Raw genomic sequence first — 13,353 nt, 5'->3', positions numbered from 1 at the left:
GTACTTTTCGATTGCAGCGATATTTTACTACTTAATTAACTAATTATTCTCAGAACATGAATTTTACCAGCTTATTTTCTAATGGCTTTCGAAATGGGCTTCGTCAGCAGTCGAAACTACAACATTTCAATAGATTACTCGCTATCTTGTAAATGCGGACGTGGCATGCGCAGTGGCCCATTTCGTGGACTTTCTTTTGCCACTACTGTACATCAATCATACTATATATATTATTTTAATGTACCCAAGTACATATGATATTTCCATGCAGATATTCTGCGTTATCGTACGATGAAAGAGTAATGGAATGGAGAAAAATTCTCTCCGGCACCGGGATTTGAACCCGAGTTTTCAGCTCTACGTGCTGATGCTTTATCCACTAAGCCACACCGGATACCCATCCCGGTGCCGGACAGAATCGTCTCAGTTTAAGTTCCAAATCTTGGGTTCCCTCTAGTGGCCACCCTCCGCACTACGTCATAGATGTCTATGAACATAGGACTGAAATCCACACATGTGCTGAGGTGCACTCGTTATGAGTGACTAGTTGGCCGGGATCCGACGGAATAAGCGCCGTCTTAAATCACGAAGTGCAGAGTGCAGAGTGCAGAGGGCAGCCACTAGAGGGAACCCAAGAGTTGGAACGTAAACTAAGACGATTCTGTCCGGCACCGGGATGGGTATCCGGTGTGGCTTTGTGGATAAAGCATCAGCACGTAGAGCTGAAAACCCGGGTTCAAATCCCGGCGCCGAAGAGAATTTTTCTCCGTTCCATTACTCTTTCATCGTATGATGACGCAGAATATCTTCATGGAAATATCATATGTACTTCGGTACATTAAAATAATATATACGATATGCGTAAATCACTTCGTGATTTAAGACGGCGCTTATTCCGTCGGATCCTTGCCAACTAGTCACTCATAACGAGTGCACCTCAGCACATGTGTGGACTTCAGTCCTACGTCCATAGACATCTATGACGTAGTGCAGAGGGCGGCCACTAGAGGGAACCCAAGAGTTGGAACTTAAACTGAGAAGATTCTGTCCGGTACCGGGATGGGTACCCTGTGTGGCTTAGTGGATAAAGCATCAGCACGTAGAGCTGAAAACCCGGGTTCAAATCCCGGCGCCGAAGAGAATTTTTCTCCGTTCCATTACTCTTTCATCGTATGATGACGCAGAATATCTTCATGGAAATATCATATGTACTTCGGTACATTAAAATAATATATACGATATGCGTAAATCACTTCGTGATTTAAGACGGCGCTTATTCCGTCGGATCCTTGCCAACTAGTCACTCATAACGAGTGCACCTCAGCACATGTGTGGACTTCAGTCCTACGTCCATAGACATCTATGACGTAGTGCAGAGGGCGGCCACTAGAGGGAACCCAAGAGTTGGAACTTAAACTGAGAAGATTCTGTCCGGTACCGGGATGGGTACCCTGTGTGGCTTAGTGGATAAAGCATCAGCACGTAGAGCTGAAAACCCGGGTTCAAATCCAGGTGCCGGAGAGAATTTTTCTCCATTCCATTACTCTTTCATCGTATCAATTTATTTTTTTATTTTATTAGGTTATTTTACGACGCTGTATCAACATCTAGGTTATTTAGCGTCTGAATGAAATGAAGGTGATAATGCCGGTGAAAAGAGTCCGGGGTCCGGCACCGAAAGTTACCCAGCATTTGCTCGTATTGGGTTGAGGGAAAACCCCGGAAAAAACTTCAACCAGGTAACTTGTCCCGACCGGGATTCGAACCCGGGCCACCTGGTTTCGCGGCCAGACGCGCTGACCGTTACTCCACAGGTGTGGACTCATCGTATCAATCATACTAGCTTCGTAAGGAGAGCAAGTTCCCAGTCAACAGTTCACGCTGTAATGAACCAAGCAATCTTCCTTCATGCACCAATACTGTGTGTCTACATCTGTTCATTCGTGTACCTGTGTTTGTAAGTTGGTGAACAGCAGGAATACCACTTGGGTTTTAAGAAAAATGGTTTATTTACCGACGCTCGGAACCGCAGAGGTTATATCAGCGTCGCCGGTGTGCCGGAATTTTTGTCCCGCAGGAGTTCTTTTACATACCACTAAATCTAGTGACATGAGCCTGTCGCATTTAAGCACACGCTAGCGCTATACCAACTGTGCCACCGAGGGCGACCACTTGGGTTTAATAATAGCAATAATGAAGTAAAGTACATATTTAAAGGCAGGTTATATAAAGATAATTTTTACTTGGGATAGACTAAAAAAAAAAAACCGTTATTTTCATTTCGTTCAGTCATGAAATGAGGAAACCATTCGAGTTGATATAAAAATACATTTATTGAAATAATATATTAAACAATATTAAAAATCTATGAAATGCAAATACATTCTCTCAGAAAAATTTTGAAGCTAGGTAGGACAATATTTTGAGATGCGTAACAAATGTAATGATATTCAAAGATAAACCACGCATGTTAGGCCAATTATGCAGTGTTCATAGATTTGATAAGAAACGTAAAAGATTATATATTACAGTTATATGAATACTAATAAATGTAATATAATATAATTATTAAAGAAATTAGTAATGTCTGACTATTACTAATTTCTTTAATAATAAATATTATATTTATTAGTGTTCATATAACTGTAATATAAAATCTTTTACGTTTCTTATCAAACGTAATGATATTAATTTAAAATGTAAATTCGAATTTCTTTCTACAACCGCTTTCGTTAACATTACTCGTATGTATCAGTCGTAGTGACGTAAAAGAAATGGAAGTCTTAACAAATTTTGAACTCCAATAATTCAGGCGCCATATACAATTTTTAGTTGCCATGGCTACCAGACGCTTGGAATTTATCTACCCCTGCTTTTTACAGTACCGTAAGTGAAACTTATCTAGACATTTTATATCTAATTGAAGTTTGGTATTAATAAATGAAAAAATATAAGTTTCAGCACAAACTTAAAATGAAACACATTGTAAGTGCGTGCTTTACGAGTCTCTACAAATTATAGTCATAGACTGTAAACATTTTAAGTTTTTCAAATGAACGATTTTTCTTTCTTTCTGATAAAATACATTCTCTTCTTTCCTAATGACGTGCTCGCTACAAAATTTTTCTATTGTGGCATTCATTTTCAACCGCCTAGCTTTGTTTTGTTTTTGTATGTTCACTGAACAGCAGACCTGAACTACGTAGCGTTGGACGATGTCAAGTTATAGTCCATACATACCTACACGGAAGTTTGTCTATTCTTTTGTTTTCCTCGGTATGATAGAGGCCCTGTGCACTTCTTATCCATTTTACGACAGTTCCACTATATGTTCACTCACTTTATGTAAAACAAAGAAAGGACTAAGTAATGCACGAAAGATATGAAGACTCTTTGTAAATATTAGCAAGAATTATTGTATTTCATAATGTATATTAATGAAGTTTCGTGGGTGAGAAGTCACTATTGCACAAAATCAGCGGTCACTACTTTGAACAAATAGATATACAACAATGACGTAATTGAACGTCAGCCCTCATCACTTTCACGGGAGGCCTTGACACTCAAAGAGCTGGTTGGTGCTTATAAACAGCCTGTTCCGACTTTCGCCACACAGAACAACCTCAACAATTCACGCCTGCCGTTTCCGGGGAAGTAAAGCAGAAGGTAAGTGTCACACCAGTTGTTTTCAGCGACTCGTGCTATTGCTTCTGAAAGTCATGAACATTCTATAAAACAATATGAAAATGTACACTTTCAAATTCCTAATTCTGTGATGTTTGGTCAGAACATGACAACTCTAAAAATTACCTTTTTTTTTTAGCTGAAAGTGTAGTCCTATAATATAAAAACAGTTATCTTTCATTTGGTATAGTTGTGATATCTCCATCTAATATTGTTATTTTCATCCACATTTGTATGCAAACTATAGGTAGAATTAGGATTTCTATAGGAAAAATTAAAATAAAATGCTTGTATCTCAAAACAGATTTTTTTAGTTATAATTTGACTAAACACCACAGAATTATATTCACTTACAAATGGCTTTTAAAAAAACACCAAGGTTCGTTTACGCCCTCACATAAGACCGCCTTCGGTCCCTATCCTGAGCAAAATTGAAGGGTTCAGAGCCCTAGTGAGCCAAGCGCCATTTATTAAAAACGGAGAAAGCAAGGGTTAAAGTTAAGTGAATACCATAGTTTAATGAAGATTGATATATCATTTAGTTTGAATGTGTATACTTTATATTACTTGCTATATATTTCCATTGAATTATGGTGATAACTTCATTTTAACCCTTGTTTTCTACGGTTTTAGTAAATGGCGCTTGGCCCACTATGATTCTGAACCCTTCAATTAATCCAGTCTCTAGCATCATATCCCACCTCCCTCAAATCCTTTTCAATATTATTCTCCCATCTACATCTCGGCCTTTCCAAAGGTCTTCATCACTCAGGTTTCCCAACTAACACGCTTATATGCATTTCTGGGATAAAACAAATTTTCATATTACTAATCACACTAAATAAAAGCAATTTCTTACCCAATGATGAGTACTTCAATGTTTTATCAATTGACCTCAGTCATTCATCACTATTAGTAATGTGTTGAAACTTTAATAATTTACTGTCTTCTACTTTATCCTTGGTGCAACAGGAGAAGTAAATTAATATTGTATAAAGATAATGTTTAGGAAGAAATGTTATAGTTCTAACAGAGAAACGAAAGTACCTTAAAAATCAAACACAAAACACCGTATTTGTCCACCATAATGCCGCTTAAATTCATTAGGATTTCAAATCGTAAACTCGATGTTGAAATTTGACGCTGTAGCTTGTTCGCCTATGTGGCTTTTAAAGGAAACGTTGTGAAAACGAACAGTATATTCAAGGATTTTGGTAGGTAGGAATTCGCGTTATGAGCATTCTTTGATACCAACAAAGTGGTTTGTGAGTTATTTCCTGTCAATCCAATTATGTATAAACACAAACTCTCTCTAATCTTCTGGACACAACTTCAGATTCAATATCCAGAATAAAATTCATCTACGAAATATACTCATAATATACTCCAAAATAATATTGGCAAAGTTGAACTTTAATTTATTTCATGCTCCAAGATTCAACTAGCGCACCATATCGACTTACTACAAACTGACAAGAATGATCTTCTTCTTCATATTTTCGTTACAAAATAAATAATTTGAAATGAAACTTACACATATAAGCTCAAAAACTTTGGTTCAAAGAAGTAGCCCTTATTGTCATCTATAATATCGTCCCAAATTAAAAACTTCTTTTGAGAGTAATATTAGGACTAGCACGTCTGAATGAATTGCTTATCTTCAATACAGAACTTATTATACTCATCAAAACTGTCCGTTACAATTGATAAACCTACCAAGTGAAAAAAAGATGTCACTATAAGAGGACTGTGACGCAAAATAGAATGAAATATGAGGTATTTATTACCACCACTAACACCGCTACTACTACCACCTCTAATTCAAGTTCCGATCAAAGAGCTGCAGAACAGCACTTAGAACCGGTTTATATTGGACCGGTCGCAGAACAACCGACGAGGTTGAGCATCCAACCGAATATCCAACTTTCAAGCAATTGCTCCTAATGTCTTGCTGGCTAACAGAACACCAGGCGCACTTCACCATACTGGAACTCATATTTTCTAGCTACACAAATGGAGGAACAACTGAAGAAAATTTACTTCTCCTAATTAAAAAAAAGGGTTAGCTTGAAATAGGCCTATAATTGATTGGGCACTTTGGTATATTTATCTTCATAATTTATATATAAATCAACTAATGAACATCGGTAACAACAAAGAAAATAAGCGTAATGCATATATGAAATCTTGTATGTACACAAATACAAGAATAAAATAAATTACAATTACTTACAAAATACAAGAGCAAATAAGTAGGCCTACACACTATTGTAATGTTCATACTTTAAACTCAAAATACATAGGTTACCTGTAAAAGTGTAGTTGTTAATATAATTAATTTCTTTTAATTATTCTAAGTGGATGTATTATTACTTCACTAATAAATCATTTTTAAGGCGATAAAAAGTTATAAACAAAAATAAAAGCACCCTCAAGCTCTAATGATTGTAGCTTCATGATGCGTGCTGTTGGAATGAATGAATCAATCAATCAATCACTCAATCAATGGTGAGAGAGGAGGAAATATCAATTGAAAGATACTCGATGACCATCGTGTCCTTTGCTACAATTATTGGAACGCCTGGATTGCTCAATGTCGTCTGTCTTTCATGATCCAGAGCTGTCCACCCGAGAAAGACTCGAACATTCATTAAACCGAACTTTTGACCACTCCGCGAGACGGAAGAGCTTCGCATACTGTCTATAGCGCCAGGCGTTCAGTAGCAATATATCATTTCTGTTTTTCGTAACCGGTTGTGCATGACTCTAGTGCCGACTCTTACTTCTGTATTATCAAGCAGCATACATCACTCTTGACGATATGTGTTCAGGGGAAGAACAATAAAAAATTGTTGCATAATCTGAAACTGATCAGTGAACTGTGTTACTAGGCAACTTGTATAAAATGGAGGGGGAAAGAAACTAGTCACATTACTCATTATCTCTTTCATTAGTTATCTCATGAGTGATGCCTTATTGGTATCACTTTGGTTCTAATCAGTATTCGGACTGCTGACTAAACATATAAAAATTCCACATATTGTTATAAAACTTAAAAGCCACCGGCGTAGATAAATCAGCTAAGGCGCTTGTCTGCCGATCCAGAGTTGTGCTCGGAAGCGGGTTCGATTCCCGCTTGGGCTGATTACCTGGCTGTGATTTTTCCGAGATTTTCCCCATCCGTAAGGCGACGTCATCTCGCCAAATACAATCTCGGTATCACCTGTTCCATCGACGCTAAATAACTAGTAAATACGTAGTTGATACTTCGTCGTTAAATAATCAACTAAAAAAACTTGTAATAAAATATTATGATAAGTTTGGTGGCATGAATTCAATAGGAAAGTTCTTAATAAGGGACTGTTGACAATTATGCCATAATTTGACTTTTCACTATCAATTACAAAGAACTGAAAAGGTGCCACTAACGGATTCAGGCTTAAAAAATCCTAAATAAACATGGCGTTCTTTTTCTGGATACTTAATGTTTGCAACCTAATGAATTTAACGTTTGTATATTTTGTGTTTACAGATGAAGCAAGTAATGACGACATGCTTTTTGGTGGCCGTACTTTGTGCAATGCTGGGGCTAGGGTCAACTGCAGACATGTGCACAGATTGCACTCCCGACCAATGCTGCACACTAGGTGCGACCAATGAGGAAATACGCAATAGCATCTACGTCGCAAATATGGCAAAACTAATAAAAATCACGTAGTCTGCTATTTATACAGTCTAGGCTTACTTCAGTTCAGCGAAGTAAAAATAATAATTCAATACAATGAAATGCAGTAAACACAGCACAATAAAACGTAGTCAACAACACAATTTAATACTACGCAATTGTGTTAACACTGTGCAATAATATGTAATGCAGTCAACAACATAAATCACTATTATATATTGCAGTCAATAACAGAGTTTCAATATTATATGCGTAAAGTAGAATCAACAACACAGTTCAATATTATACTCGTACAACGCAGTGAACAACACAGTTCAATGTTACACAACGCAGTCAGTCTGGGTCAATATTATACAACTCAGTAAAGAACACAATTCAATAATACATAATTCAATCGGCAACAAAGTTCAATAATACGCAACGCGTTTAGGAACATAGTTCAATAATGCGCAAACACACTTTAATAAGACGGAACACAATGGGTAACACAGTTCAATAATACGCAACGTGGTCAACAACAAAGTTCAACGGGCGTAATAGGCAACGAAGTCAGCAAGCAGTTGAATAGCATACAACGCAGTCAGCAACAAGTTTAATAGCACACAACACAGCCAGCAAGCGAGTTTAATGGCACACAACGTAGTCAGCAAACACAGTTCAATATCAAACAATTCAGTCAGAAACACATTTCAATTATACACAACGCAATCAACAACATAGGTCAACAATATGCAAAGCAGCCTGTATATGCAATGTAGTGAACAACACAGTTCAATAGAGCTAACACAGTCAGAAACACAGTTTAATAGCACACAACACAGTCAGCCACATAGTTCAATAGCACACAAGACAGTCAGCAACACAGTTCAACAGCACACGACACCGTCAACAGCACATTTAAATTGTATATAGCGCATTCTACAACAGAGCTTGATAGCACACAATACAGTTAGCAACACAATTCAATAGCATACAGAACAGTTAGCAGCACAGTTCAATAACACACAACATAGTAACAGATCAATACCACACAACACAGTCATTAACATAGTTCAATAGCACACAATACAGTTTAATAGCACATAATAGTCAGTCAGTAACACAGTTCAATAACACAGAACACAGTTAACAACATAGTTCAATAGCACACAACACAGTCAACAATGCAGTTCAATATCACTCAACACAGTAACACAGTTCAATAACACACAATACAATTAGCAACACAGTTCAATAGTACATGACAGAGTAACACAGTTCAATATTACACAACAGAGTCAGCAACACAGTTCAATAACACAACACAGTAACACAGTTCAATAGCACACAACACAATCAGTAACACAGTTCAATAGCACAGAATACAGTGAGCAACTCAGTTCAATAGCACACAAACAGTCTGCAGCACATATCGATTGTACACAACGCATGCAGCATCACATTTCAATTGCACACAACGCATTCAGCAACAAAGTTTAATAGCACACAATAGTTCTGGAGCATACAACGCAGTCAACGACACATTCCAATTGTACACAACTCATTCAACAACTCAGTTTAATAGCACAAAATATGGTTCTATAGCACGCAACACAGTTCAATAACACACAACACAATCAGGAACGTTGTTCAATACAATGTGACACAATCAGTAATGAAATTTAATTGGGTATATGTATAACGTTATGATTAACACAATACAATAGAATGAAAACATGAAACGTAATAAATAATATTTCATTACTGTTAAACACCAGTGATCAAGATTAATTAAATTTTCTTAAGAGAAATTAATGAATTGCTTTAAGATTAAATATTTACAGTACATACAGTAGTCTTGGTGTTTCCTTGCAGCTCCCATCCGGTATCCAACCCCGACGTGCGATAACTTACGAAAAGAGGGAGACACGTGCCGACCAAATCTGAAGCCGATTAACGCCTCTAATGTCTATAGCATTTTGTGCCCATGTGCACCTGGGCTTACATGTCAGAAAGGCTACTGCGTAAAGCAATCGTAAACAAAAATCAGGTAAGCGATTTTTGTTCTAAAAACTGTTTACGTATTTTCAGGCACTACTTACACATAGACATTAAATCAAAAGTTTTCATGTCTGTTGCCCAACATTTCATATCAAGAGAATCGTTAAGACAATTGACATAGAAGTTGTAAGATTTATCCCGAAGTAACTAAGAGACCATTAGTCATACTTGTTGGTACATTGATTGTATGATGCTTACTAGAGATGAAAAAAACTGTCGCTCTCGCTCGCTGTGTTCATTACACTTTTCTTTCGAGTCTCGTCTCGTATCTCTTGTGCGCTTCGAGTCCTGCTCATCATTCTCGAAATAGCGTGGAAAGATTTCGTAACTTTGAACAACATACATAATTGAAATAAATAGCATTACAGATGTTTAATTTATACAAAAGACAAACGTAAAAATGTTCCATTTCTATTATCATAGGGGTTAAAAAATGTATTGTTTGTAGGCTACGCTGTATCGTACGTAGAGCTCTGTGTTTACAAAATGTCTGTGTGCACACCTGACTGGTTACGGTAGCGGCTGCTTGTACAGTCCGCTCCGTATGAATGAATTTATAACAGAATTTACATTTGCAGCATATGTTTCAAATTAATTAACTCGGAACTAGTATTAAATTTACAAAAAAATATCATTATTAATGAAGTCAAACACAATTTTCCCAAGTTCTGAATTCAGTTCTCTTATTGTCTGTTCTTTGTTGGATTTTTGTTTCGACATTTGGATACAACTTCACGTCACTTATTACGCTCCCAAGTTAAATTTGCGTCCCGTGAATACAAAAGACGAGAGCTGGTAGTTCTAATATTGCTCTAGTTGTTAGTATGCAATCTAGTGTTTCGTTTGTGAGTGAGGTCATGTTACAAGATATATTGCAATGAGTGAGGTATAATGTGTGTAAAATATACGGTACATAATATTAACACTTTCAAAATATTTGTACGGCTACAACACTTTCATCACCTTCTATACACGTGTATTCACCACTATCTCATACAACTCGCTGGAACGAACAGTAAACACCTCATTATCAGCTTAGTATTTACTCATAGTCATAATGGCCAGAGGGAGAGAGAACGGTGATTCACATTCTATCCCGACGCAGATTTAACTTGGCCGCGTAGTAAGCAGGTCTACTATTGACGAGAGTCGGATGTTCACTTTCTCTGCTCCTTACGAGAGTAGACACACCTGACAACGCGACGCATTTTGAGAACAATGTATATATAAATTATTTACTACCCTGATATCAATATTTTTCTTCACGCCTAAATTTATCAGATATTACCTAAGGTTATATAAATAGAAACAAATCTCAAATAAGCGTTAATAGTTTTTTTTTTTTTTTTACTTGAGATTGTACACTTGATCTCGAACATATGAAACAAATTTTCCTAGTCTTTTAATAAGGACCTAGTAATTAAATAAAAATTGGGGAACGGATTATTATACACTGAAAGGTAGAGATGATGTTTCAAATAGGCTACTTGATTGTTTGTATATATAGGGTGATTCACAGGGATTTACCGTTCCTTACGGAGATTATTTCCGAAGACATTCTGAGCAAAAAAATGTCATATAAACATTTGTCCTAATCTCAATATTTTCAGGATTACACTAATTTGAAGTCGTTTGTAAAATACCATTATTCTTGAGTTTTAAGGGTAAAAGAATATTACAAATAAAGAATGAACTATTCAGGAGTATCATTTCTTTAATTAACAAGTATTCTGAAGCTAAAAATGCATTGTAAATTCCATAGTTGCTTCGTACAGGTTTTATTTTTTTTTTTTTTTTAGATTTTTAACTGCAAAATTACATTTTCTTACACATTTATCACAACAATTGTTACAAATCACGCTATTCTTATAAATTCTTTAAGTCTGTACATTAGGATGTATAATTAAATTAAATAATCAAATTCCTAAAGTAGTATGATTTGTAACAATTTTTTTTTCGACAAGTGCGTAAAAATGATGTCATTTTTAGTTAAAAATTGAAAAATGAAATCTGTCCAAAGCAATTAACACGTTTTTAGTTTCAGAACACTAGCTAATTAAAGAATTGACACTTTTGAATAGTTCATTCTCTACCTATTTGAAATATTTTTTAACCGTAAAAGTAAAGAAATAAGTATTTTACTAACAACTTTAAATTAATGTAACTTTGAAAATATTGCAATTAGGACAAATGTTTATATGACATTTTTGCTCAAAATGCCTTCGGAAATAATCTCCGTAAGTAACCTTAAACTCTCGTGAATTACCCTGTATATAACAGTTTCCAAAACAGAAAAATTCAATCTGATTTGTGAGTATAAACAACTGTGGTGACGATTCAAGGCTGCTTGACATTTGAGAGTTAACCACTCCCTATATCTTAAACGTTCGCTTGATTCACTCAGTAGCAGTCTTTGGATCAACGACGCTTCTGTATTCAAAAGTCATAACATTTCATACGGCGATAATGAAGAGTAATAAACGGATCAATGGGTGGATGGAGATGTATGGATGAACGAATAGATGAATGGAAAACTCAGGCAAAATTGAGCCGGTAATACTGTCTTGCGGGTTTTCGGCTTTGCGAGCGCTGTTAGTCTAGCTTTCTCGATGTTGTTTAACTCTAATGCTTACTGACAGTCAGGATTGAAATATGGCCATGACGAAGAATTTTTAAGAACCAAACCTCAGGCCTATCTATTCCAAGTCGAAAATTAACTCTGGAAGTATTGACTTAGTTTTGCGTGAGTTTTCCATTCATCTATTCGTTCAACCACCCATCTCCATCCACCCTTTGATCAGTTTATTATTCTTCATTATCACCGTATGAAATTATACGACTTTTGAATATAGTACGTAGAGAAAAGCAGGAGTAAGTGTACTGTTGTGTTTTGATAGCTTGGCCGGTGTTATGGATGAATATTTGAGTAGAGGTGATGTGAAGTGAGTCAGTTCCTTAGCATATTCAGTGAGGAAGGAGGGGGGGGCGAAGGAAGAAAACCGCATGCATGCTTACATAAGTTATAGCTATGTTGAAAAACATTGGTCACGTACATGCACTCCACGCACAGTTTTTCCCCCCACTCACTGCTATCCAAACACTTTTACTTAACACAATGAAGTCTTCTGTTTTACTTTTCCACTCACATTAAAGTAAATTACATTGTCTTCATTTATTCCATTACGGTACTAATGTTTTTGCAATAGTTAGTATTCTACGCACTTGCACAAGGAAAAGTAGTAAACTCTACGGGAGCTAAACACAAAGACTAACCGATACACCTCTTTTTTCCTCATTAGTATCAAATGGACTAGCGTGGCTTATTGCGCAGAATATTACGTATGCTCGACCAAGCTATCTAAACACAAAAGTGCTTTTAGGAATTTGTCTCGGTATCCAATTGTTCACCAATTTTCCTTCGATATCAAACTTTGTGCTCTTGAAAAGAAGTCTTTGGCGAATAATTAATCTATTCATTGTACCCAAGATTTTATTTTTCTTAGAGACACTTTAAAATGGTATTTGTAAAATGTGCTATTTGAATTTGTGAAAAGTAACAGTTTTGTAGAATTCTGTTTCCTTTGTTTCAGTATAACTTATATCTTGCTACACTATCATCACTACAACCAGAAGACAACACAGGATAAAATAAAGTTCTTATAGAGGCGAGAAAACATCTGTCTCTTCTTTTTCACGAGGTTAGAATATATGCAGCATCTTTTATCTCCCACTGGATTACATGAAATGGTTTGTATAAATATTTATTGGAGGCATGTAACGAACATGTAATTAACTGAATTAAATTGTATTAAACATAATTATAATACTTCCACTGTACATTTTGGGGAGTTCAATTGCAATAAATTGATCATAAAGTAACCAATTTAATATAAAAAAATTGGGTTGCAATTACCACCCACTCTATGCATTGATCCCTGAAATTG

General features: G+C 36.1%; 1 long non-coding RNA gene across 1 annotated transcript; it reads left to right on the top strand.

The window, feature by feature from the left end:
- Window positions 1–3,531: 3,531 nt before the first annotated feature.
- On the top strand, window positions 3,532–13,288 carry LOC138697947 (uncharacterized). The gene is made up of 4 exons (XR_011331635.1): window positions 3,532–3,666; window positions 7,217–7,331; window positions 9,224–9,398; window positions 13,000–13,288. It is a non-coding gene; the product is annotated as an uncharacterized lncRNA (long non-coding RNA).
- The last annotated feature ends 65 nt before the right edge of the window (window positions 13,289–13,353 follow it).

This window comes from Periplaneta americana, chromosome 4 (genome assembly GCF_040183065.1).
Source record: "Periplaneta americana isolate PAMFEO1 chromosome 4, P.americana_PAMFEO1_priV1, whole genome shotgun sequence".
NCBI classification, from domain to species: domain Eukaryota; kingdom Metazoa; phylum Arthropoda; class Insecta; order Blattodea; family Blattidae; genus Periplaneta; species Periplaneta americana.
This window is presented reverse-complemented; position numbering and strand designations above follow the sequence as displayed.